The sequence below is a fragment of the Zonotrichia albicollis genome, chromosome 11 (assembly GCF_047830755.1).
Source record: "Zonotrichia albicollis isolate bZonAlb1 chromosome 11, bZonAlb1.hap1, whole genome shotgun sequence".
In the NCBI taxonomy this organism is placed as follows: domain Eukaryota; kingdom Metazoa; phylum Chordata; class Aves; order Passeriformes; family Passerellidae; genus Zonotrichia; species Zonotrichia albicollis.
The window spans coordinates 11,059,974-11,087,656 of NC_133829.1; the positions used below are offsets into that span (position 1 = coordinate 11,059,974).

Below are 27,683 nucleotides of genomic sequence, written 5' to 3' on the forward strand. Positions count from 1 at the left end.
TCAGCATCAACTTACATCAAAATATAAGTTTTTCATCACTTTTCATACTTTATCCCCTGTTTGCTCCAGTAACTCTTCCTCCTCAATGTCACTGCCATCCCCATGCCATTTTCCCCACCATGTCACATCTGTCCTGCTCTTTGCCTTTAACACATGCAGCTCCTTCCTGGAAGGATAACCTAATTCCTAGAAAAAGCTTAGCAACAGTCAATATTCCAGCTTCTCTTTCACCCTCAGATCCAGCTTAAAAGCACTGATCAGACCCTGCTCAGTGTCTTTTCCCGCCCTCAGCCCTGCCTTCTCCTGATTCTCTCTCTACCTCTCTAATTCTCTGCAGGATGCCCTTCACAAGAACCCCATGGTTCAGCCTTTGGACCTCTTTCTTCTGTACCTTGTCTCTGAGTTGTTACATCTGCACTTGGGGCTGAGTAACCCCACACCAGACCCAAGGGGTCACAAATAAACTACCCAGCTCTAGATACTTCCATTTAAAAATAGGGAAAACCTATCTTCCTTACCCCAAATGACAAAATCTAACCAATACCACCAGCCAAAAACTTTCCAAACCAAGTCACATGCAAGTTTAATGCAACATCTACCACATGCTGTTTCTCATTCACTAATTAAAAATTTGAGCTTGGACTTCCATGTTACATATTTCTCTTCCTGGTGGGTTTATGCCCTTTCTGAGCTTATTCATTATTAACTCTGCAGCAAAAATAACTTTTATTACTTTTTGCCTTGGTCATGCTACTCTATTCTTTGATTTGGTACCCACATTTTCTTTCACAGTCACATCCAACTCCCCTATTCCACATGAATACACCCTTTGGAGGAATGGGCAGAGTTTGCAGGAGTTAGAGGCATTTCTGTGAGGCATCTGAGGCAAATCAGCTGGTTTATTCATTTCAGTGTGCACATGTAATTCTGATTAATGTTAACAGGAATTTAACATGCATACAACCCCACAGTCTGTTTCATCTGTCATATGCTCTGGGACAAGTCTCCTTTTCCTGGCAAAATGTAATTGAGGAAGGCATTACAGCATCCAAAAGGCATGTCCCAGACTTAGCTCAGAGTACTAAGGGAAGTCCTCTAAATTAGCATTCTCTTCCATCTCACTACAAGTTAGTATAATTCTTTAACATTTTAATACAAAAAAAGGGAAGCATCAGTAAGACCAATAATGCAAGTAATGAAAAATTCATGTTTAGAACCACCCAGAACTACACATATTCTACTTTTCATAAATCTAATATAAAGGCAGTCAAAAAAATCCCAAAAAAATTCCTTGGGGCTCCACCTCTAAAAATTCAAATCAGGCAACATCATTCTTATGTTATATGAAAGTACAGCCATGGTGTACCTACTCAACAGTTTAAATGAAACTGTTATTTTATTTATTAGTAAATAACAGGGCAAAATAATAAGAATTCTACAGACAATTGTACTTCCTACTTCCTTATAAATAAAATCATTCTAATAATATCAGTTTACCTGTGGTAGCTATAAAGTACCTCTCACTTAGGCCTTGCTTCAGACAGCAATTAAGTGTTCAGCATGTGACTAAGGCAGCCCTAATTAAAGTCAATGGGAGCTTTTCCACATATTAATGTCTGTTGGTGGAGGCCCAAAAGTAATCATGTAAAGAGCATAGCACATTACTTAACAAGACTTTGAAAGGAATATCAGACATGCAATGCAAGGTTCCCATTCCAGAGCCACGTGCTGAAATCAGGTGTCCAAATGGCTCCCTGAGCCTTTGGATAAATTGTGAAATGATTCTGCCCAAATCCTGCTCTCCCTGAAGGTGATGCTGAGGCTGCCAACGTCCATCTCCCAGGCACCACACAGGGCACACACACAGCACTGAGAAATAGCCTGCAGCAAACATTGCTGCACAATTTTTCTACAACAGCAGATCTCAACACCCTGTAAAGACCCTGCCCAGCACCACAGCCAGTCACTCACATGAGCAGTTGTTAGGATCTAACTTTTCTCAAAATGTCACTTACAGCTGCTCTCAACTTCTCCCCATAGGTCAAATCAATGAAGAGCAGTATCTCACCTGGATGTAAACAAAAAGGAAAGAAAAAAATAGATTTGAAATGAAAATTTTGGTTTTCTTAGAGAAATGCATTTCCCACACAACCCTGATAACTTCCATTTCTACTCCACACTGTGGAGTGGCTGACTTTTTTTCCCTCTTTGCCTCTGGGATGATCTAGTTCAACTTCCCAGTCACTTCTAGTTGCTGTAAGAGTTCTTGGCTGCTACAAACTTGTTTCTCAATTGCTCAATAAGGCCAAGAGAACATTAGTTTAAAATTCCACTTAGATCTTCCTAGATTTTAGGATTTTCCCATTCTCATAATTTTTTTTTGTTTAAGAGAGGTACTGCTACTACCATCATCACTTAGAAGAGCTTACTGCTACTACCATTTACTCATCTTAGAAGAGTTTTAAGCCAGAAAGGCCATTAGCTATTTAAATCTGACCTTCATTTAATTCAATTACGAGTCTAATAACCAAAGTATCTGCTTTCCAATTAAACTATATTGAGCCTCATATTGAGTAACACAATGGTTCCTCTGCTGTGATCTACAAGGCCATGAAAAAGTGATCCTTAGGTAGTGTACAAAGCCTAGGACTTTCTTTTCAATTACAATTTCTTTTCAGCATTTTCAATTACTTTCTCAAGCAAAGGCTTCCAAGCCAACATCACCACAATCTACAAAATTCACTGCATCTAGCAATGTATCATTTTAATTGTTAATCAGACTTACTACATAAAAACAAGAAACCCACCACAATAACCAAAAAACTCCCTTTCAGACGTGAACATTTTTTGCCCCTTTTCACTGAATTGAGGTACCCTTTCTATATATTGTTTTTTTCTGCCTACAAAAAATTTAGACATCTTAAACTACCTTCTAATAAACTTGTGATTAAATGTGCTGGCTTATCAAATGTACACTGCAAATATTTTCCCCACTCCTCAAATAGCTTTATGCACCACTTAACTTTTTACAACACTCATTTTTGAAAAAAAAACATGGATAAACACACAATAACTGCATGCTGGTTTAGGGTAAGGAACTACCATTTAAAAATTATGACATATTAAAAACTGGTGACAATTGAGGGGAGGTTGTTTGTATTGTTTTGGGTTTGTTGGAGTATTTTTTGGTGGTGTTTCACTTTTGGTAAAAAAAAACCCCAACACAATCCATAAATGCAGCCACCCAGCCAAGCACTGTGAAGGCACAACTGATGAAGCAGTTGAACTTTACACTGGGAGACAGGATCTTCAATGTGATTTCTCCCAGAAAGAACAGTACACAAAACTGTGCCAAACGTTTCACCTTGCTGAGGTGACTGGGAAGTTCAGGGCTGTTCCACTGTGGCCCTGAATGTGGGGCTGGCTCACCCTGGAAGGGGCTGGGTCAGAGCTCTGGGACAGAGGAACCTCCAGGCTGTCCACACGAGCCCCCTGTCACACAGAGGGGTCTCAGTGCTCTTGTGAGGCTTCGGTTTTTAAGTGACAGCCAAATAATAAATAGTGAACATCTCTCGAAGGGTTATACTGGCCACTCCTCACAGCTCTGTCCCCTAGGGCAAACTAAAAACATCTGTAGCTTGCAGCAAGTTACCAGGCTTTTAATTCAGTTAAAAACAGCACTAAAACCAGAGAGAAATTCCACTAAGTGTGGACACCATGCATCTGCTACTGAAACCCATTTCAACGGCTTCACGCAGCCCAGGTCTCTGCAGGCAGCTCACAGGGCTGGCACACGGCTCCTCCTAAACTCCGCTTTACTCCTTAGAAGGGTTTAAATAACATCAAGGCGCAGGAGGCAGTGGGACACATGCACCATCTCCTTCTAATATGAGTACAGCCAGGCGAGAATTTTTGACCCAGAGTATTACCCCAGTCACTTCCCCATAAAAACCTTGCACCCAACCTAGCAAGGAGTGTAAAACACATCATCAGCATGGGAAGAATACAGAGCTGCACAGCAGCCCTGGCTGCACAAGGCTCTGTCATTGCAGCATGCAAGCCCCAGGGCTGTTTCCCCTCTCCAAATCCAGCTCGTGGCACTTGCTAAAATGGGCACATACCATGCAGGGACTGCAAGGCACCACATAAAATAATGCAACATTATGCAGACAGGATGAAAAAAATTATCATTTTTGTCTGTTGGTTTTGAATCAATGCTATCCATGTGACATTTTGGACAAGATTGTAGGGGTAACTGTAATTTAATGACTAATTAGCAAACTTCTGCAGGAATAACATGGCAATGTACTAGACAAAGTGTCACATCATAGCCATGCCAGGCTTCTCCTGACACTTCCATTGCACTCACTGTCTCTTTCTGGGCTGGCAGAGCAGGGAGGTTGCTTATGCTACAAAAACTCATTATGTTTCAAAACAACAAGCAAAATACCAGAGCCATAAATATTTACAGCGCAAAACATAAAACATGAAAGGCACAGTCAGTGGAATAATCAATCCCCTTAGACTCAGAAGTATTTTCTGCTCCATCTCCATCTCTGAGTCTCTTGGTAACATTGGTCCCTTTCTCCAAGTGACCTTCCTGACAGGCTTTCTCCCACAGTGTAATGGACTGGTTCAGAATGAGAACACCACAGCTATCACATGGAACTTCTCTTTTGCTGTAAAAGCAGTGGGTAAATTATGTTAACTGCTCTGGCATCTATAGAAAAATCAAGACACACATCCTGCAGATAATCTGATCGACAGAGATAATACTCTCTTTGCAGCTGAAGCTGGAATCAAGGTACTTCACTTCTTTAACAAAAGTTGTTTGCTATATGTGGTTATGTACCTAACTGTATTCTATTTATTGCAAGTAAACAATGAAAGTGGCCTAGAAGAGGCTGAGTATTCCACCAGTTAGCATATCTGTTTGATCAGACAAGAAATTAGCACTTTTACTATTACAAACATTATGCTTTGCCCGGCAAAAATTTCTGGGACATGTCTTAAGGACTAGCAAAACAGCCACCTGGAAAAGCAGCAGTTTATCCCATTCTTGGGAGTTTTTCTGATGGTTCAGACACAGCGTAACAGTGAACTTCACTGATTTTAATTGTAATTTTTAAAAAAATAAGCTAGACACTAACTATTTCCACCACTGAGTACCCAAACACTAGTAGTTTGAGAAAACTGGTGACAGGATAACACTATCAACACCCTTCCCCAAATAAATAATTCACATGCACAGCTCCCAGCCACCTGGGGCTCACCTCTGTGGCTGCATGTGCTTTGCTAGGTGTGATATTTGTTTATTTAGTACACATTGCCACAGCCTGAGGAAGAAGTGTTCAAAAATAATGTCAATAGACAAAGGATCTTACTTAAGAGTCACCTACCTAACCTTGCTGTTCTTCCTGAGGCAAAAGCAAATATGAATTCATTCAGGGCTGCTCTATTATATATGCAGGGAAGCATTTATCAAACTCAGAATGAGGAGGAGTTGCTCCCTACACAAGGTCTGAAGGATCATGTCTAATAACTAAAGTTTAATTTCAAGATTTCAGAAATTCTCATTTAAAATTACCTGAAGCAAAGCCTAAGCAGGGGATGATAAGAGAAGTAATGGGTGTACCAATTTGGGTAGTGTGTCCTTTTTCTGATAGGAAGCACAATACATCTTGTATTAAAGATTAGGACAACAAGTGTTACCCCAGTAACAAAGCAGTACAACATACAGTAGAGATAGTGTTAGCATTAACTCTGAATTTCCTGATTGCTGTCAGCCATTTTCACAGCATGTCTTTTTGATGTATTCTCTAATTTCCTTGAATTTAAAAAGCAATTCTTTTAAATGCAGAGGTTCAGGAGTTATTAGTTCAAGAGACTCAAATAACCATTCTCTTTCAATTTCTCTTTTTTCTTGCCTTCCTTCATTTTACAGGTTTCAGAGTAGAACTCTTCATACAACTTTTTAAAAATCATATCTCTTCCCATTATCACCTTCTCTTTCCCTCCTCAATTGTAACCTTTTTATTATTTTCCTTATGTCTTCTTTGCTCTCCTATTCCTCATTTCTCCCCTTGAAATAGTCCTCCTTGTTCTCTATTTTCTGTCACCATGTCTCCTCCATATCATACCAAAGATATTCACATCCACCAAATATTCAGGCAAGTTCCTCTATCAAATATTTCAGCACTGGTGGTAGAGGATCTCAAGGGAAGAATTCTCATTCATTTGTTAAACTGCTGTGACCATCAAAAAGACCTGTACTAGACTTTTGCCCTTTCTTACACAGAGAGAATAGCTGGGAAATAGAACAGCAACACAAACCTCAATCATGCAGTCATTTAGTGATATTCATAAATTCTTGGTTTGGTTAAAGCAGGTCAGAGATGGACAGTGAAAGGTTAGGGAACACTTACAGGACCTGTTATCTAACCCTACTCTTTCTTTGCAAATCCAGCCAGAACAGTTCATCAGCTCTTTTTAAAGCAAGACCCATCCTTTCAGGTCTACTGACTAATGACAGAACTTCTGCACAAAGATTTTTAAAAAATAAAAAAATGTTGCAAATCAACATATCACAGCAGCACCACTCAAGTAAATATTTCTATATTTGAATGACTCCTCCATTATACAGGGACATTTAAAAGCATGCAAGATTGGCCGGTCCCACAGTAGGACAAAAGCTACAATGTTTCAGTAGTTTATTTCTCTTTCCCTGTTGCACATCATAAATCAGCAAGGTGGTGTGTTTACCATAATTCATAAATTTTTAACTTTGATGTGCTAAATGTTGAGCATGATGCAACTGAAACGTGATCAGCAAGGGAAGTTCTGTAAGGAAAGCAACCTCCACAAGAATCCATGCTTTTTTTTCTGATGGGGAAAATAGTGTGCTGCCAGTCTGCATGACTTTTTATAGGCAACCACATATGCACTGTGATATCCTGCATACAACACATCTTCCTTTACTCCACTAAAGCGCTGCTATTGAAGAGTTGCATATTTTCATTTTGATTGCCTGGAATAAGAATGGAAATGTGTAAGGAATTAATGGGTTTATTCAGTCGCAGGCATATGTTCGGACCTTTTCAAAGCCTTGTTCTGCTTGTGCAGTCATGCTTTTAAATTACCTTTCATTATTAATATAGCTCCTATTAGTAGCTCTGCTTAGCAAAATACCTCTTCTAATTTGCACCTAATTTGAGAAATTGACAAATGTTTTGACGACATTAACCAGTTCATTTTGTCTCTTGAATGTAGGAATTCGCTTCAACAAGAGCAGAGTAAAGATCACGCCTGTGGTGACTGACAGTGGGAGCAGAGGGACAACTGCCAGATAAGGGACGTGCAAAAGATAAATCTGCCTCATGATAAAAGAAAAAAAAATCCATTCTGATAATTTAAGATCCGAGCAGTTGTATTTTAACTCTAATTTTAATTAATAAACCAACATACATGTTACATGATTGCATCAGACTACACTCAATGCACTGACACAGCCAAAGGTAAATAATAAAGAGGAAAAAAGTCTTCTAAAAACACAAGAAAATGTATCAAAGAATTCTAACAATTGTTAGAACACTAAGACTCGGTCACCATCAGCTTCAAATTCAGTACTTCATTCAGACAGGAGCTTTTTTCCCTAGAAACTAATTTTCCCCCCTTTCTAGCACCCTAGAGATTCCATGTGAAAAATGACCCAATTGAAGTCAGCTTGTCCTTTTCCTTAAAAGTAAACTCTCAACTCAGATTTTTTTAATTGCATGCTATTTCTATAGCATACAATTTTTAAGCAAATACAGTCAAAGTGATTTATGAAATGTGAAGCCTTTTTTCAATGAAGACCAAATTTCCTGAAACTCATATTTAGTGAACATTTCCTTAGAATAGAACTCATTTAATGAAAAATTTCTGACAACATTTTAATGTTTCCAAGTTACTGTGAGAACACAGAGGAGACACAAATATTGAGATTAGCCCAGTGCCTCTCCTTTCTTCTTAAGTGGATGGGCAAATTCCTTAAAATGGCAGCACTGGCATGCTCCTTTCTTCTCCCCCTCCCCAGGTTTTCTGTGACTTCGTAAGGTTGTGTTAGATGCAGGCAATCTTTTCTGAGACAAAGAGCTGATTTCTCACAGTCACAGAGATATAATTAGGTTTACCAGGGATAGATTCTGCTACCTTATTCCACATACACGAGAAGTCAGTAAGTAGATGAGACCTCAAAATGATTTATCACCTGAAAGAGAGCTGATGGTGGAGCACTGCACTACGTGAGGCTGGGAAGAAAGAAGCAATGTGTACATGGAGCTCTTCCAGTATGAGCAGTTTTTCACTTGTCAAAAATCAATTTCATGTGCCGCCCTGCTCTCTGCTCATCTGGCTTTGTTAGCTCCTTTCAGAGTTAACACCAAGCCTCAAAACTACAGCTCACAATGGATGTGTCTGTGGGATTGTATCTGCCTATGTCAATACCAACTTTGGTCTGCCATCTTTACACGTTGCCTTAAAGTTTACTGCAGAATTCCTTCCTAAAGGAGGACCTGAAGTGTGCCATAGTCTGGATGCCATGCAGTGCTCTGCACAGATAACCACTGACCTTAAAATACACCTGTGTACACCTCTCTGTATTCAGATCCCTTCCCCTGGGAATGTGCTCCCTTACTTCCACTGAATGTAATCTCTAAGCAGCAGTTAGAACTGCACACTTGCTTTCAGCAACAGAGCAAGTGTTGAAAGGCACTTACTGATTGCATGCAAAGTGTGCAACTACAATTTCCATATTTTAGTCTAGGATCTAAACTTTTTTTATTAATTCTTTAGCAGACCGATAAGTACTATGGAAGTCTGAGAAAAATTCAACACCTGCACATGCAAAAATTACTACCTTTCTGGCCAGTCCATGGTGTTGCCCACTGGCCATTGAATTTTCCCCCCACATTTAGCAGTGTATGTGTTACAGGGAACTGTGGACCACATAAGCAATTTCTGCAGTGAGTCAAGTAGTTATGAGAAAGGTCAGTTCTGTGCACTAAGTTAGAAGAATAGAATATTTATTCCTCTACTTCAAATACGGCTTTCCCCCACCCCATAACATCCATTACTGCCACGTGGAAGAAATGGGAGATTCTTCTGTGCTTAAAGTATGACCCTACCCTTTTCTCCATGAGATGGCTGCTGTGTGTACATATTTTGTACAAGTACAAAATAAAACAGTTCAGACCAACTTGCTCACCATACATAAGATTCATACCCAAAGGCTGAAAGAGCTTTTTGGTCTTCTACTTCAATAAATATTGCAATGACAAACTCTGAAGAAGGTCTCTAGCATATGGACTCACAATTATGATTCAGATTTTTCTTATTTGTATACACATTTACATGCATAATAAATGAAACTGTTGAACAGCAGTATGTCTGTCAAAATAGGAAAATCCAACAGTTAATAAGAATTTTATATTTACAGAAGGAATAATGCATATTCTCTTGTACCCTAAATTCATTTACAGAATATGCCATGAGAAGAATTATTTCATATACACTCATATGTCTTGAGAAGCATGCCAAGTTATTCATTCGACAGCTTTACGTCAGAATACTACAGGATGGATTGTGTAGGATGCCTGGATCTATATTTGTAAAGATCAGGAGTTTCTTTCTCCTCTTACATTTCCTCTTTTAAATGTTTCAAAACCTCTCACCACTCAAGCACTTAGTGATGCATAAGCTCCTCCTAAGTTCCTTCAGCACCTGCAGCATCATCAGGTGTGGGGGAAATGAATTAGAGCTTGCTGAAGAACAGCAAAGAGCTGGCACTGCAAGCTGCAGCTAATCACACTCAATAAATTCCAGGCCTTGGTTTTTTCTCCCTGAGAGAAATATCCAATTCTCTCAAAGCAAAGAACAGTTTTAATAGCCCTCAAACAGTTTAAAGGATTAATTTGACATGCGTTAGTATATATGGTACAGTGGCCTCTTTATTTTGGTAATTATTTTGATTTCACTTTACACACAACAGTTAGAAAAAAGCAGTTACTGAAATATGGGGTATAAGGTATAAAACTGATTTGACTGCTTAGCCTTGCAATGGGTTTCTGCAGACAAAGATTTGGCAGGCTTTAATCGGGTCTCTGGTAGAGTCTATAATAAAATTCTGCCACCTATCTTGTTTCTCTCATCCTGAAAGACAAAGTATTTTAAGTTTTATAAGCATTAATTCTGCTACTTGTGCAGCTCAGAGAGGATTTGAAAGTTTTAAACTTCACTGAAGATGCAGGACCAACTGAATTTTCTTGTTCTGGAAAGAGTGAAGGAAAAACAAAACAAAACTTGAAAAACCCATCAGTGAATTGAATTAGCAAATGGAACATGCTGTTCTTATCCTAACTAGTTTTCTGGTTTACTATCCAGACCCTGAGCAAGTGTGCCATGAGCTCTTTCCCTTCCCAAGTATCCCAGTGTGGTTACCAAGGGACAAAGAGATGAAGGCAGAGTGACATAATGAATTGCCCTGTCTCTGTAGAAGACATGGTAAATTGTAAAACAAACTTGTATAGCAAATTAATAAGCTCAAGCACAAGGCAAGGCACTTCAGAGGGAACAATGTGGACTGCTCTCTGGCTGCAGCTGGACAAAACCAGCCAGATTTAACAACTGCCTGTTATCAGGGAGCTTATTCAGCCCTCCCCTAGCATGACCTCTGCAGTTAGGCCAGTTCAGAGATACGAACAAGGAAAAAGAAAATATTTTGCACATGCCAGTTTTCCACACTTTAAAGTCCTTGATGTTGCTCACAATGGGTTTATGAGCAGGAGGAAGCAGAGAATCCAGGCCAGGAAAATTCCTCAAGAGCTCCTAGGCAGCACACCAGCTGGAGCTGCCAAACTGCGCTGAGGTGGACTTGGAATTGCCAGTGACACCCCCAGGGTCCAGCAGCCAGGAATCAAGAATTAGCTCCCTCCTCCTGCACTGGAGGTGGTTTTGGGTCCTGGCTGAAGTCAGAAGGAAGACAGAGCAAGGAAGGCATGAAAGGCAGCAGAGGTTGCTACAGAAGGTTTTTACCCCATGTTTTAAAGGAGGTTCAGAGCCATTTGCTAGAACTATCCCCTGCACAGTCCTGCTTGCACATCAGCTTCAATCTGAACTGCAAACACACAGGGGAAAAGTATCAGCACATGGAGAAGCAGAATAAACAGTGAAAATACAATAATGCAATCACACGAGTCAACACCAGAAAACATTGAGGAGGTCCAGGGATGCGCAATGAAATTATTAGAGGCAAGGAAGAAGGCTTAAAAGGCCAGGAATATTGAGTTTCCATAGGGGAAGAACATACAAGGCCTGGCATACTAAAGCTATGGACTAAGAATCAGATAACTAACTAAATAAATAAATAGGCAGCATTGTCTGTTTACCTGAACATCAGAAATTTACGGTTGTTATATAAATACCTAAACTTCAGGTATATAAATACCTATGCTTCAGGAAAGGATAAGGAATAAATTTTGTTCTATTTTAGATTAGCCCTTCATTACGAGATATTGCAAATTTTTAGACAAACACTTCCGTTTGCCATTAGATTTAATGTGAAAATTCCTGTCTTTCTTTCCTTCTTCACCCTTATGATTGTCACAGTACTGCTGGCTGCTTTGCTTTTATTTTTTTACACATTTATTAGATGCTGCAGGACTACAGCACAAAAGCAGGAAAAGAAATGACTGTGGCTTCACAGAATCACATGCAACTTTTAAGAGACACTATCAAGCCAGTTCCACAAGGGGATCCCCTTCCCCAGCTTCCTTTGAGGCCACAAATACAGAGATAAGAGAAAAATAAGATTTTCAGCATTAAAATCCCAAACGTCAGAAAAAACCCCACTATATAAAGTAAACCAAAGGCTTTTTCTGTATTTCATATTCATATGCAAATAGCCAATTAAAAGAAATATTTTAAATAGCTCTAGGAAACAGATAATACTTCACAATAAAGACAACAAGAACAATTTCCAGTGGCCCTAACAGAAAAGACCCTTCTCAAGTCCATACCTGGCAAGACCTTACTTGACAAGGAACAAAATGAATACATTTTTGCCTGCTTCTTAATTGTGCCATCTCTTAACAAAACATTATCTTTCCACGTTGATTTTGCAGTCATGGCTTCCAGCCTATGAAATGCTCCACGTCACTGCTCTGCAGCTGATCACCACACAGAGAGCAACCAAAACATGGTGGGATGTGGATAAATTTGTTTTCCTTCTCAATGTAAAATCAAATTAAAAACAATTTCTGCACAGAAACAGTCATAACTAATGGTTACAATGGTTTTCCCCATCTGTCCACATTCCAGGGCAAGATTAGCTTTTAGCCAGAGAAGATGAAAAACAGTGAACCTGTGTAGATTTCCTTTAAGACAAAGTATAATTATAAAGTCATTAAAGTCAAGGGAAAGGAGAAATTCACTAATATTTCTTTAGAGGTAACATTCTGTATGCCCTGAAAAAATAAGCTTTCTCACTAAAAATTTTAATAAGCCTTTGGGTTTTCTCTGAAACATTTAAGAATAGCTGGTAAGAAAACAATTAGAAATGAACAGATGTTAAAACCTATGAATATATACACTTCCATATTTTAAAATAAAAACATCTTGTACTAACTGTGGTTGTACAAAAAAACAAAAAAACCCCCAGTAAACAAGTCGGCTCCTATTTTTGCTTGCTCCTCCTGCACTGTGCAATAATGCACTGTTAGGTAGATGTTCTGTACTGGAAAGTGTCAAGCGCTATTAAAAAGAAGAAAATGACTTGCACTGCATTATGGTTTTCACCACTCAAGCTGTTTTTAAAGCACAAATTATTTCTGGCTTTGCTTTGAATAAATTATGGATAGCACATATTGGAGAAGTTACTTGGACCACTGAGGGCAGTTGTGTGTGTGCTTTGCAGCTTTGATAGCTCTGGTAGCTGGCACCATGGCACACTGGTCTGGACATGAACGAAGCAAAAACTCACATGGAAACAGAATGCAGCAGCAGGGAGGCCAAACTTCAGTCAAAATCCCCTATAAACTGCAGAGCAACTCCTCAAGGATTTCATTTATTTATTTAAATTTCCATTTCATAGCAGCAATGCGATGCCCTCAGAAATGAATTCATGAAAGATTATTGTACCGCAGTTACACTACCACACTCCTCAGCACATTCCCAGGGACACCTCTGACATCATGACAGGAGTATATTTAAAAGGGATTAATGCCTGTTGTGCCTTATTGTTTAACTACACATTGACTACAGAGAACATTAACACACAATATAATACCAAAACATTGCCTTTTGATCAAAGAGCTTGATGGGTAACTACTGCTTCCAGAATATGCCATTTAGAACGTATTGAATTTATTTAACTATCTGCATTACCCAGCTAGCAAACCCCTCAAAATAAGAGATGCTGCACAAACATCTGAACTAACAGCACATCCAGGGCATGGGCTGTGAGGTGAGGGCTCCTCAGAGCAGCGCTGCTGCAGAGAGAAAGAATTTCAGTCTGAGCTCTCCCTGTCCCTGTGACCAGGGGAGGGCACAGCAGGGCAGGTACAGCTCAGGTGTGTGAGGGCACTGCACAAAGGGCACTGCTGTGGCACAGCTTCACCTCAGCACAGCCTGCTCACAGCCCTGCACTGCACAATGCACAGCCTCACCTCCACAATGGCCCCAGCTGCATGGGAACAGTCATTTTCTGTTCAAACTGCTGGAAACCTGCCTGATCCAGTGATGGGAGTTTGACACTCGTTAGCTTACAAGCGGCAACCTCTGTAGTTCAAAACACAACAAGCTTAATAGGAGGGATTATCTAGAGCTTTGTAACCGATCATTTAAAAAACAAAGCCCCTGCCTCACTTGTTGTACAACTGCAAATTTGCATAGAGGTTGTACTACAAGCGAGTTTTAAAGGAATTTAAATGGATACAAAAGAAAATGTAGAGAAATCTCACTTTTATCACTAACTTTCACTTACCAATTACCCCTGGTTAACCACATACAAATATGCCTACACAATTGTTTAAAGCATTTTTACCCTGATCTACTTCATTTTACAGCAGAGCATTCAGGAGCCAGGCAGGTACCTAAAGAAAGACATTTGGTGCTATTTTAGATGCCTGAGGGCTTCCCACCCTGGCTCTCAACCGCTGCTAAAAAAGGCATTAAGTCATCTGTCACACCTGCTAGCCCTGACAGATGTCTCAGGTACCTAAAGCATTTAAAATGGCATTAGATATCTATGTTTAGGCTTCTGAATCTTTTCCTTGGTGTCTAGAGAAAGTGCAAACGAGGGGGAGAATTGGTGTCCTGGAGTCTGTCATTTATCTCAAACACAAGCAGTACGGAAGCAGCAGGAGTGTGAAATCTTTACATTGTCTCACTAATGTATGTTTCCACTCTGCTCCCCCAGATCAATCTGTGCCAAAAGGATACAGTATGTCGTGCATTATTATAAGCAAAAGCTACTGCAATGAGGAAAGCTAGAACAGGTTTGGAGGGTAATAGCATTTCCAAAGAAATCAAACTGGATTTGCATGACAGAGAAGGATGAAATGCCCTTCTTCAACCACAATTCAAGTTGAATCAGTTTCTTGCTCATTTCTCTCACAATTTATTTGTGGCACAGCACAGGGAAAAATAAAGATTTTTTTTCTCTCTGCATTTTTTACATATTGATGCTTTCTGCAATAAAGCACTATGTTGACACCTCTATCTGGACAATCCATAAAGAATCAAAAATAAGGTAATGACAAAGAGTCTGAAAATCTACCATCCCAAATGTACTTTCATCTCATCCAGGTGAAATGAAAAAATGAGCTCAGAATATTATAGCAAATAATCTTTTTTCCATATCTAGAGTCTTCAGGCATACAAAAGGGTTTCTTATAACATAATACAAATTCTTCCTGGACTTCTACTTTGAAATTTACTTATGTGGAGTTTAATATTCAGACTTGAATGGTCTTCTAAAGGTTGTCCCAAAAGAAGCCACAAAATGTGCCTATTTTACAGCACCTCTGCCTCCAATTTCTTATGAGCGGTAGCTCAAGGGATTTCCATGTTAATTTTTAAGCTAATTTTAAATCACTATAAAAAACAAACAAAAACAAAAACTCCAAACAACAACAAAAAACCCCCAAACAAACACAAAAAACCCTGAAACCCCCAAAAATAAACACCACCCCCCAAAATAAACACCACCTCCCAAAATAAGCTCCAAATAAAAGTAAAAATAAAGAGCATTCTGAATTCCTCCAATTAACAAAAATTTCTGTGGCTTTATTTCAGAGTCTTAAAACTGTGCCTCTTTTGTGTGTTTATTGTACTATATTTTGACATAAATGTTCTTAATAGAAATACTTTTTGCCAAAATTAAAGCTATCATGGTTTCATACCAATCATAGAAAGCACCCAAAGGAACGTTGTAGGAAAGAAAATATTCCTAAATCACAACAGAAACAATTACCTCAGACACTTTCTTGGTCACATGAATTTTCTCCAAGACAGTACAATAAATTGTACTCCAAAGTGGTTGAGAACAATTGACATTAACCTACCAAGTTTGGCAAGCAGTTAATTAAATCCTGTAATGAAATGCTTAAAAATAACTCATTCAGTCTCAGAATCCTCACTAGTAATTGCACAGCTTCATATCCTTTTCCTGGTTTTACAGTTATTTCTAGGTATAAACATATTTGGTATATCCCTTTAACTTGGCACTTACATTTACACATACAAAGCAAGGAGTTTATTTCCAAGATAAGCTAATTTAGACATTAGGAACTTGAGGAGAACAGCATGTGTCTGTTGTGGAAGCAGAAATCCCAAGCTACTGGGAAAGGTGCAGTGGTCAGGAGTTATTTTGGAGCTACCCCTCAGCCTTCAGTCCAAAGATGCTCCACATGAATAACCCTGAGCACCCCCAGGCTGTGGGGCAGGCAGCTGGCCCGAGGGGGAAGCCATCTTGCCATGATGGTGAGTGGGTTTTTACCACTTTAAAAAGCAGATAAGGAAATTGAAGTTCTTCATGTCCATGCCATGTTATGATGTCACAAAATCAGTGTTAAAACAATTCCCAAAAAACCAAAACCACCCTGGCTTCCTAGAACATAAGACTTAAAGATGGCCCTAAGCAATTTCTCTAGTTTTTGATGTAATCACATGTTCCACTGTTGAGGATGGAGGGAAAATGAACTTTTCCCTTTGGACCACCTGTTTGAATTTAACTAAGCTGATTATTGTTACTGTGCTTCTATTGCAGCAGCACCTAGCTGAAGGATGTATATAATCCTTTAAGGCTCCTAATCTAGCAGTCATTTCACGGCTTGTTTAAAACAAGCTGACATTAGCACAACAAATGAAATCCCCTGAACACCCCGCACAAACAACAGCAAACACTGAAAAACCTGCAGGCTAATTTAGGATGTTTTTCCTTGCACCTGTTCCTCTCCCCAAGAGCACACATCCAAGATGGACATACCCAGAATGCAGCCTGTGAATCTCAAAAATAACCCCACAACTAGAGGAAAATGTAGAAGATGCTCAGTTTGAAGTGCACTAATGCTGTTGTCACAAACAACTTCTTCAGGCAAAAGTTTTACAAATATTTTGTTTGTTGAAGGCAGTACTGATTTTCGTGCAGTCTGGGCCTGCGATCAAGATGGACCACTAACCTTCTTCAGCTTATTTTAGCCATATACAACTCCCTCATCTAAAAACTAAATTTTAGGACAATAAATTAAGCTGTATTTCCTTTCATTAAACACATAATATTATTATTATAGCTTTGCTTTCTTCCCTTCTCTATTCCCGACAAAGTTTTAAGAATCTTCAGCAAAATTACTTTTTCCTACTCACCTGCACAAATTTAGGGTTTACAACACAATTATCATCATAAAGAAAAAAAAAAAAGAAGTACCCCAAGCTTTTCTAAACTGAAAACTGAGAGGTTTTGGTTGGGGTGTTTTTAGTCTGGGTTGTTTTTGGAGGGTTTTTTTTTGTGTTTGTTTTGTTGGGTGTTTCTTTCAAAAACAAACACAAAAATGCCAATCAGTGTTTGCTACTAAAAAGCAATTCAGACTTTCAGCCCACCAGCCCTGCTGCCATCGTGGCACTATTAAAGTTCAGGATTTCCAACATGACAGAAATCCTGATTCAGACTCCCCCTGCTTCCCAGCATTCCCTGCACAAACACAGGAGTGTTTCCCCAGCCCACAGAGCCCATCCCAGGAGAGGGACACAGCCCAGTAATTTGGGGAGTCCAACACTGACTTGAGAAAGCTGCCTACACATCCTGATCTCCATCAAATCAAGGCTGCCAAATCCCAATCACCACACTGAGAGTCAGAATGAAACCTGGAAGCACCATGAGGAGATGGAGAAGTGAGAGAGGTGCCTAACATCCAGCTAACAACATTTTCCAAGTTTTCCATCCAGGGTTTCATTTTCTTTGCCCATCTCTCACGGGTGGAGGCTTCCAGGAGAACCCCACTGAAGAGCACTCCATGGCCAGACTTTAGCAGCAGCCCCACAGGGTAAACATGAGTGAGGTTAAAGCTCTTGGCAAAAGCAAAGGTTCCATGTTTCCCCAAGATCTACCAGCATGACCTCCAACACATGTAAATGAAACATCATTCTCATTCAACAGACTGAGCTGGATCTGAGTATTCATTAATATGAATAATTCATCGTAAAAGACACTCTTATTTCCATGTAATGATTTAAATTCTATACTAGACACCAAGTTTTCATAAAAATGTGTTGTTTAGTAAGTTACTGGTATCACCAGCATTGCATATTTTGTGGCTTTCTGGATTTTACCAAAGTAAGAAACAGCTGATCAGCTTTGCCACTACATTTTATAAATTTTGTAAACATAAATTCAGGAAACAGGGCACCTATCGCTATGTTTATTACAATTTTGACAACAATAATCTGGTCTTTTAAAATATTTTGCTATAAAAACACCTATAACTTTAGTTTTTGTTGTTGAGTTTTTCCTGGAGTTTTTTTTTGTTTTCTACATCAAGAGGACAATATTAAATAGGAAAACAGTAATGAATTACAGACCAGACAGATGAAGAAAGTTAAGTGAACCATTACAGATTTTATGCTCCTTTATCAAGCATATTTTTCTTTTATTTCAGGGGATATAAAATACCCCAAAGCTGTTTTATGCAGCATGGGAAGCTGTTTTCAAACAGTCTATTTTGTTGCCTAACCAACTCTTCCACCTTTCAGACTAATCCTTCACATCACCAAAACCAGAAGATTTACAATAACGAAGTGACAGTAGAGGAGTTTGTATCAGCAGCCAGAGGTGCACATTTCAAGCAGTACAGATACAGTTAAGAGGAAGGCTTCGTTGTAAAGAAGAATAATGTGCATAATTCAGCAGCTATGCCATTCCACACACATATAATTAACAAGTCTTCAGCTCATTAGCAGGCTGTATAAAATACATATAATATGCTGTGCAAAACTGATTCTGAATAAAAAGCTCCTCATGCATTAAAATAAATTATTTAAATTGTTTTGAAAGATTGCTATCAGTAGCATTCAAGGATATGATTCCCAAAACTACTCATGGCTCCAGCTTCTTGAGCCTGGCATTTTCACCAGATATCTTGCCATGCTCATTCCAGCATGACACATTTGATCAGAGACTGCTGAGGTTCTGCTCCAACCCTGGGAGGCGAACGGGACCAGGGCAGCACAAGCAGCTGCCCCAGGCAGCCCCATGCACACACAAATTCCCAAAGGCAGGAGGCCCCACTAGCACTGCACTGCATATTCACCAGGGATGCAGAAAGGGCCTTTTTGGGGTGCAACACACTTAGTACACATTGATATCTTCTCTTTACTTGTGTATATATCAATTAACAATCTGCACAGTTTCAGTGCTGCTCCTCCAGCCACGCAATAAAGGGCCAGGCCTTGCTGCACCCCTCAACACCAGCACTCAGAGGGGACCCCAACACCACAAAAACGGGCCTCAAGGGATGAAATAGTTACTCCTGAGCTGCAGTGACACCTCCTGGCAACAAATCGAGAAGGTTTTTTCCCACACAGTGTGCTTTCTCCAGAAAACTCTCGAGTTTCAGCCAAAATGCAACAATCTTGGTGCTCCCTCCAGCCTGGCTCCTCAGGCACACTGCCCAGAATACCAAGCAGAACCTCCTGATTTACAAGGACTGCTGACATTTTAGAAAGAGAGAGGCTAAGATACAGGAATATCAGCCCTAAGATCTCTGGATTTATTGTACCACACATTGGCCTTTCTTGAGTGGCTGGAAAAATTGCAGCAAAAGCTAATCAACTAGCAGTTTAATTCATACCATGAATCTTGCAAAGTGTTTTCTCACTTCACTATGAAGCCCTGTCTGTTTGCTAGGAGTTTATACCTCTGCCCTCCACAGATTCCTGACAAATATTGTAAGCATGATTTTGGTAAGAAAAATATAAGTTAACAAATAATAAAAAAATAGCTTAAGACTATCTATAACCTAAACATCATAATATGCAGAAAAAAACATTTCTTCATTCTTCACTGGAAGCAACAAACTCAGTGTAAGTTATAAATTCTGCAGAAAAACAGAGATGATAATTCCATACAAGCCTTCTAAAATACATTAAATATCACAGTTGTGGAAGTGAAATTGATTGTAGCAGTTTTGAACAGTGGACTTGAAGGTAGAGGGATGCCCCTGAACTGTAGCAAGATCCCCCACATGGAAGAGTCCTGCAGAACTGACAACTCAAATATTTATATTCAAGTGAGTCAGATAGTGAATGTGTTTGAGTGTCTAAGTTTAGTTTGTTCAATGTTTTACACAGCAATCTGTGTTCCCCTCAACCCTGGCCAATCACTGCACACAATTCTGAAGGATTTGATTGCTGTCATTATATTACCCCTGTTGTATTTTTTGTGCTGCTTTTATACAGCACAATTTTCTTTATACTTACATAATAATAGAAAGCTGGATTTTTGCTTGTTTTCTTTTGTGTTGTTCTCTTCCCCCACCCCAGCTCTTCAGAGGCAATTACAACAATTTTAAGTACTTTGCATATGCTGCAAGGCAATCAAGAAAATTCATTTGACAAACTGGATTACAACTGTCTGCCAGAAAACAAAGTGGTAAAAACATTTCCAACGATTTCTCAATGACTGTCTGGTAGATGCTCAGAGCACACTGAAATAATGCACAAGGAAGAAGAGTTCAACATTTACAGTTTCAATAAAGCAAAAAGCCCCATGAAAATTATGTATTTCCTCTCATCACATCCAAAGTTAAACTACAAAACTCTTTTAAACAACTGAACGCCTAACAAGGTAAATCCCCTTTGCAAATAATTTCCATCTTCAGAAATTCTGTACTCACAGATAATGAGCTGAACCACATTTCTACTAGGTGGTGTGGTTGCAGAGCAGTGTTACTTCTCAGACTGCAGTGCTCTCAGGTTTAACTGCATTTGCTCTTCACTCCAGCCTATTTTCAAGCCAGTAAATACCTACACACGTACCAATCCCTTCCACTCTGCACCCATCCATCACCACTGTGAGTAATGCAGTGGTCCTAGGCTGGATTGCTATGGGAATCTCTGCTGCCATCACCATCAGGTAATTTCTCCCCCTCACCCATGCACTTGCAGCCATGCCAGCTCTATGCCCACGGTGAAATGGCTTCTCAGTGTACAGCTCCATCCCCCAGACAGAGGCACTCACAGGGACACTGTGTACAGAAGTGCAAGGTGGGGAATCTCAAACTATGCAGGAGTCCTCGCAGCAGTGGAGGGCCCCAGTTGTGTTAATTCACACTGCTTTTCCTACTGAACTGGCTTTCAAGCACAGACACATCCCTGCAGGCCTGGGGATCTGCACACAGAATATTCCAGACTACCCATGGTGTGCCCAAGGCAGGACAGGAGCTGTGTGCCTGCCCAAAGTTGCCCAACATTTCCTGTTACAAATGTCATCACATGGACATTTTACATAAAGGCTTTTTCCTTCCCTTTTTTTTTTCCTTTTTAAATAAATTATTCATCAGTGATGTATGATAAAGCAAGGACATTACTATGCTGTATGTGATTTGTTAAGACAAAACGGGAATGCTTTAGCAGGGACATGTTTTCCTGGGAAAATCTGAAGGTTTTCCTGTATTGGTAAAAACACTTGATATTTCATCAAAACAAAACAATTTTTAATGTGTCCTCATGACAGAGGCTAATGATTCATGTGGAAGAAGAAAAACTTGCTACTTTATAAGTGTGGGAAATACTCCATTGAGTTTAGAGTTAAACAGCTGTTTTCTCTGGAAATTCAGCATGTGTTCAACACATTTTATCTTACATTTTCAGGGACATGGAAAAACTCTCCCCAGATTTATTTAGTTGTTTGGTTTTTTTTAAATTTGGTGGAGCTATCCAGGCAATGAGCAGGAAAAGCTTCTCTCCTCTGGCAATTTGGAGAAAGAGTGGAGTTTTGTCCCTTTTCAAATAGGAAAAAGATCTGACTCACTGCCAGAACAAGGGGACTGTCTAGAAAACATTAAGCTTTCGTTTAGAAAAAATTTGGATTTGGATACTTGACTTTTTGACTACCATTTATATGCTGTGATTTTTCACTTTTATTGTTATTTTATGAAACAAAAAGACACATTACTGCATTAGAATTTGCACTATAAACACACATTTTCATGCTAATAATGTTTATGTAATTTCTCATTTATAGCTGAAAAGTCTCATCTTGATCTTTTGCTTTATGAAGTAAATGGTTGATTTCTAATCCTTCTGAAGGCAATTTTTCTTTTTAATTTTACAGCCTTAGACAGGTTCATTCACCTGCTCTTTGATTATGGGAAAGTGAAAACAGTAATTCGTACTTGAAATGACAAAGTGGGCCTCCCTCACCTCAAACCTAATTCAAAGATGCTGAACATTTGATTTGCTGAACATTGATCTGACATTTTCAGGTTGGCTATGTCTGATTCTCTACTGTGCATTTTCATTATATGTGAAGAACTCACTCTTTTCCTTAGCACACATCAACAAACAAATGAGGTTAAAGCATTTTAAAGCAGATTTTAAAACTTTGGTCAGTATTGGAATTGCTATAGTATTTCCCATTATGAACAAGCAAGACATTACTAGTCAGGAAGAAATGCAGGACTACTCCTTTTTAGAGCAACTACAAAAAAAAAAAAGCCAAAATCTTGGCTTTGGGGAGGCTTTGACCTCTCCCAGAGAGACTTGTAACACACTGCAGACCAAAACTAAGCTCTGTAGAAGGGAACAGATCTCAAAGTTTTGAGCCTTGGAAAAGTGGCAAGGAAAAGGAGCAATGCTGTTGCCCAAGAAGATGGCTCTTTTTGGTTTAGAAGCAAACAGAATTCATCAGCAGTTTGTCAGTTACCTCTTAACAGAGAAAATTAGGATCACATGTCTCAGCCATTCTGTGCAATGGTTCTGCTCTCACCCTCGGGATGCAATTCTGCTCATTTCAACAACATGGATGTTTCATCTGCTTTCACAGTAACACTACTGTCAGGGCAAACCCTCTTCACAGAGAAAACTTCATGTGTGGTGTTAGTGGCATGAAAACTCAAGTTCAGAAACATAATACCAGTCACAGATACGTGCTACAGCTGGACACAGAAAATAGGTCACATTGTCATAACTAGCTTTGAAGTGGGAGAAAAAGTTGTAGGTGTAAAGAGATCTTAGAGCTAGTGAGCAAACCAAACAGTTGGAGAAAAGGAATTGGGTTCTTTGGATAGACTAAAAGAGATAGAAGTGGTGTGTCAGCAGGAAACATAAGGATTAAGGAATACGAAATATTTCTGAGAACTGAAGGAATATGATCAAAACCAGAAGTCACAAAATAAAGGTAAAAGTGGACTTTGTAAAGGGAATTACAACCCAGCAGAACAGGCAGGGTGGATTCAGCAGAAGCTAGGCTAACCTCACTGAAAAAGGTCAGATACGCTGAAAGGGGAGCTCCCGCTAGTGAAACAAAGTTAAGAATATGTAATTGAAGCTGCTTAAAAGTACTACTGCAAATCTGATAGGAACTCCTCCTGCTCTGGAAGAAAGGACTCAAAAGCTTCTTTCCAAGTGGAGATCTTCCCTACTTAAGCTAAAGAAGCAGACCCTTGGCTAACAGCAGCATAAGCACTTACTGCGTTTGCAGGCCTGCCACAGGAGCAGAGCACACAGAAACACAATGACTCTGGCTTGCCAAAGGAGGCTGGTCTCAAACATCTGAATTGTGTGAAAAGTCAAGTGATCTTCAGCTTACAAGGGAAGAAATAGTTGTTTTATACCATCAAAGAAACCTTCCCCAAAACCCCTCCTTCATTCTCTCACTGAATAACATTCATTTCTAGCTGTGAGACGCTGCCCAGTATCAGCCTTCAAAAATACTTCATCTTTCTTTGATTAATAATTATGTTGAAGATTTGTCTGATTTTCTGGACACCATTTACATTAATTCACAATTAATGTATCCACAATATCATCATAATTTGAGACACAGACTTTTCTCCCTTAAAACTTCCTGTACCTGCCATGCTTACTGACTGATTCCTTGTCTGGAAAAGAGATGAGCAGTAAGCACTTCCTTGAGGGACCAACAACACTTGATTGCTTCAGATCAAACCCAGGACTGCCTTTATGACCTAGAGTTCCTGCAGATGTGCACTTTTGCAATTTTCTGTTTCACCACAATGCATTCAAGGAGAATCACCTGGAGTATCAGGAATAATCAATGTAGCTGTAGTACGGCACAGAAAACCAACAGATAAATTGGTATGTATTCTCCAGCCTGTGTTTCATCATCTGTCATTAACACTGTCATTTATAAAAGGGTCTCCTGCATTTTGAATCCACCTGGGTGTGGGTTAATTTAAAAATACAGTGCCAAGGCAGGAATTGATTCCCAAGATAAAGGTTTAAGAGAGAGTATTTAAAAATAAATTAAAACCAGCTCTAAAGAGCAGGAGAACTCAATAATAAATTTTCAGTACCTCTCCTTGTGAACAGCAGAGGATGTGATCCTCCCACTCCATTCACATCCCCAGAGGAACCACCCAGTGTTGTCTCAACGCTCAGCACATCATTCCCAGTGCTGGAGCACAAGGGACACGAGAGGGGCTCCACTCGCTCTGTCCCTGGCTGTGAGCACCACCTCTGCTGGGCTCCCATGGCACCCACGAGCATGTGGCATGAAACTGAACTCCAAAGACCCACATGTTTTAAAGAAATGCATTTTTGGAAAGTGACAGTCCACATGTACAGTGCCAAGTATAGCCATGAACTGAGGCATTCAAAGGCTGTAAATTGCTTTGGGCCTATAAATACAGACCCTTTCCAGTGGCTCATTCTTGAGTCCACACAGAAGGAAGCAGCATTAGAAAAATGATAACTGTGTTACAAATACCATGCTTAAGAAAGACTAAGTTGTTAAACATTTACATAAAAACACAGACCAAGAATTTTTTTTTCACATTTTAGCATGTTAAGAAAAGTAATATTTATGCAAGATGTCCTTTAAAATTAGCACATTGCTCTTTTTGACCTTTGAAATTTCAGCTATTTTCTTTCTCAGACGTTTGGCAAACCTGACCTTCTGCTGCAGATTATATGCCCTTAACTCTTCCAGGATCCTACAAAGAATGTTCTCAGACTCCTCCTATAGCTTTCCCACACTTCCCAACAGAAAGTTCCATAACCTGAACACAGTGAGGTATTTAAACATCAATTTCCAAGACAGAAGAAGACCAATCAAAGATCTGCAGCTAGGAGAGAACTCATTTCAGAACAACAGTTGGGTTTTTTTAATTTATTTCTATTTTTACAATGACACCATAATCAGAAAACATGCAAATATGAGCATATAAATAAATCTCTATTTTGGGGCGCTGAGAAGTTTCAGCAATTGCTTGTAGCATAATGAATGTTTGTAATTCATTAGATTCTATTTAGAAATGCAAAGCACACCACAACAGCAGTGATGCTCTCTTTATCTTAACAAAAAACTACTACACTTAAGGTTCTTCTGACAGAGCTAGCATGTTTTAAAATATGTAATTCTTTTCTACAATAGAATGTTTTCAATGGTGTGTTCCTATTTGAATTAAATTTACTGTAGTAATGTCATATTTCAGGCAAGTTTCTGCTAATTATCCCAAAGAGCTTCAAAATCTTTACAGTATATTCACTGCATTTACATCTTCTCCACAAACTTACTGGTCTTGTTTATATAATTTTGCAAATGACAAGATGTGTAGGATAACGATCTAAATGAACTAAAAATTGTGTCATGGGCAGATCCTTCATAGATTTGCAATTTGTAGCTGTCAATCTTCCTACAGCTGCTAGATAACAAAACAACACTTCTTTTCTTCATGCAGACGAGCAAAGTCAACAAAGATTGGTAAAGGCTCTTTTCCATAAGAAATCTCTGGTTCTCCACTGCCTATTAAACCTTTCCTTATACACATCCTAATTTCATTCTTGTTTTTCTTGAAGAAAGAAAAACACCATAGCAATTCTGTGTATTTAAGCATCATATTAACCAAATTTGACTTACGTGAAAAATGGGCTTGCTGGTGGCTAAATATTTTGGTGAAAAGGAATAATACAAGGGGAGAAGAGATCTAGAGACTTACAAGTCACATCACACTGTAACTGGAGAACACACAATGGCAGTAATCAAAATGATCATTAAAGGGAGCCAATGTGTTTTTATATCACCTTCTCGATCAAGCCCTGCCTGAAACGGGCCAAGTTATATTAACATTTGAAAGAGAACACAAACAAACAATAAAGGGAAAAGAAAATCTTACAGATTCAAAGTTGTGAAATTAATAGGGATGCTGCCTATAATTGGGCTTTTTCTTTTCCTTGAGATGAGGGCATAAACTGAACTGTAGTTACAAATGCTGTTAAGAATTAGATCAGAGACCAACGTCCACAGTGCCAGGAAAGAAAAGGAATTGAATCAAGAGAAAATCATTACAGAAAGAGAAATGAAAAAAAAAGAAAATTAAAACAAATTGCTACTGTTGTAGGGAGGGACTAAATGGCTGCATTGAGGGATAATGCAAGCATTTTATTCCTGTAAAAACCTTGTATTTCATTTTTAAAACCACTATAAGGTCTCCTGTTTCTTTAAGGAAAATCTATCATAACTTTCCATAATCACAATGCCGGTTCCACATCATGAGCTTCCCTTTGAAATCAAACTCTACATTAGACAGAGGTGTTCACAGGATGTTTTGCTCCCCAGGGCAAGAAAACTCTAAGCCTCAGCAGACTAATGCACTTAGCAAGTCCACCAAGGATCATCAAACAAAAAGCGTTCAAGGCAGGCACATACACTTGGTCGGTCCACTGAGATTAGCACCCAGCACCACCTGATGCACACAAGCAGTTGGGCGTCACGAGTTCTACCACTTCTTACATGAGATATTTTGAATCATTGCTGCCTTGCACAGCTAAAGAAATACACCTTTGTGGGTGAGCAAACAAAGTGATCAGGACTGACTTGTAAGAGGAGAGGATGCTCGCAGGTGCCGGTGCTCAGCGTCCCTGTCACAGAATATTCATGCTCCTCATACATCTCACTGATTACTCGAGATGCACATGTCTTATGATGGCAAAGGGGATTCATGAATGCTGCGGAGAGAGACCTGCTCCAGCACGGCCGCTTCTGCTCCGAGACAACCGAGAAGGGGTAACATCATTTAAAACAAATAAACCTTTCCTCACTCAACGAGTAAAAACGTCTGAGGCTCCAGCTGGGAGCAAAACTGGAAAGAAGAAACACCTGACAAGAATTAACGGGAACGGCAGCCCCGGCAGTGCCGAGCTCGCAATCGCCCCAAGTGCCGGGCGGACAGACACACGCACCCCGCGGCAGTCCCTGGGCTCGGGGCTCGCGAAAGCCCCCGGTTATCACCCCGGCAGAGGCTCCGAGCCGCCCCCGCTCAGCCCCGGCCCAGCTCGGCCCCACCTCGCCCCCAGGCTCAGGGCGCCGCAGACAATGGGCGGGCGGCGAGACCCGCCCGGCGCAGCCCCGCGCAGCGCCCGCATCCCCCGGCACCGCCGCTCCGCGCCGGGCAGTGGCACCGCGGGCGGGCACGGCCGGAGCCGCGGCCGCGGCGCTGGGGCACGGAGGGAGGGAGAGAGGGACGGACTTACGCGGGTGCGGCGGCGGGCGCTGCGCGGCTCCGGGCGCGGCTGGCGGCGCGGCGGACTCGGCGGCGCGGCTGGAGCCCGGCCCGCCCCGCCCCGCCCCGCGCCCCGGCCCGCCCCGCCGCCCCGCCCCGCACCTGCGCCCGCCCATTGTCCGCGGCCCCGCCCGCCCCGCGCACCTGCCCGCGGCCCTGCCGCGCCTCCCCGCGCTGTGCCCGCGCTGTCCCCGCAGCCGTGAGGCGGCCCCGCTGCCCCGGGCCGCTCTCCCGTATCCCTGCAGGGAGCGCGGCCGCGTCTGAGCAACCCCGCGGCTGCCCCAGGCACCTCCCGGCCGGCCCCAGCCGCGCTGCGAGCGCTCCTCAGCGATCAATGCAGAAGGCACTTGACCCAGCTGCGGGGAAAGGTGGCAGGCAGAGACCGTTCTCTGCACAGTGACTCTTCCACTT

At 40.5% G+C, this 27,683-nt stretch overlaps 2 protein-coding genes across 6 annotated transcripts in view; one reads left to right on the forward strand and one right to left on the reverse strand.

Annotated features, from left to right (window-relative positions):
- SEMA6D (semaphorin 6D) overlaps nucleotides 1-27,683 on the reverse strand; it is a 244,535-nt gene that overhangs the window by 180,641 nt on the left and 36,211 nt on the right. The window contains exons 1-2 of one of the 4 annotated variants that reach the window (XM_074549334.1): nucleotides 27,244-27,338; nucleotides 2,016-2,068 (exon numbers count right to left, since the gene is read on the reverse strand). The exons of 1 other annotated variant lie outside the window; for it this stretch is intronic. The gene's annotated coding sequence lies outside the window, so the exon portion shown is untranslated. Of the gene's footprint in view, nucleotides 1-2,015; nucleotides 2,069-27,243; nucleotides 27,365-27,416; nucleotides 27,435-27,683 lie in introns of those variants that run through there. 2 more of the 4 variants (XM_074549337.1, XM_074549335.1) reach the window with 2 other exon arrangements.
- DMXL2 (Dmx like 2) overlaps nucleotides 27,291-27,683 on the forward strand; it is a 419,496-nt gene continuing 419,103 nt past the window's right edge. Inside the window, exon 1 of one of the 2 annotated variants that reach the window (XM_074549321.1) lies at nucleotides 27,291-27,294. The gene's annotated coding sequence lies outside the window, so the exon portion shown is untranslated. The other variant, XM_074549322.1, reaches the window with a different exon arrangement.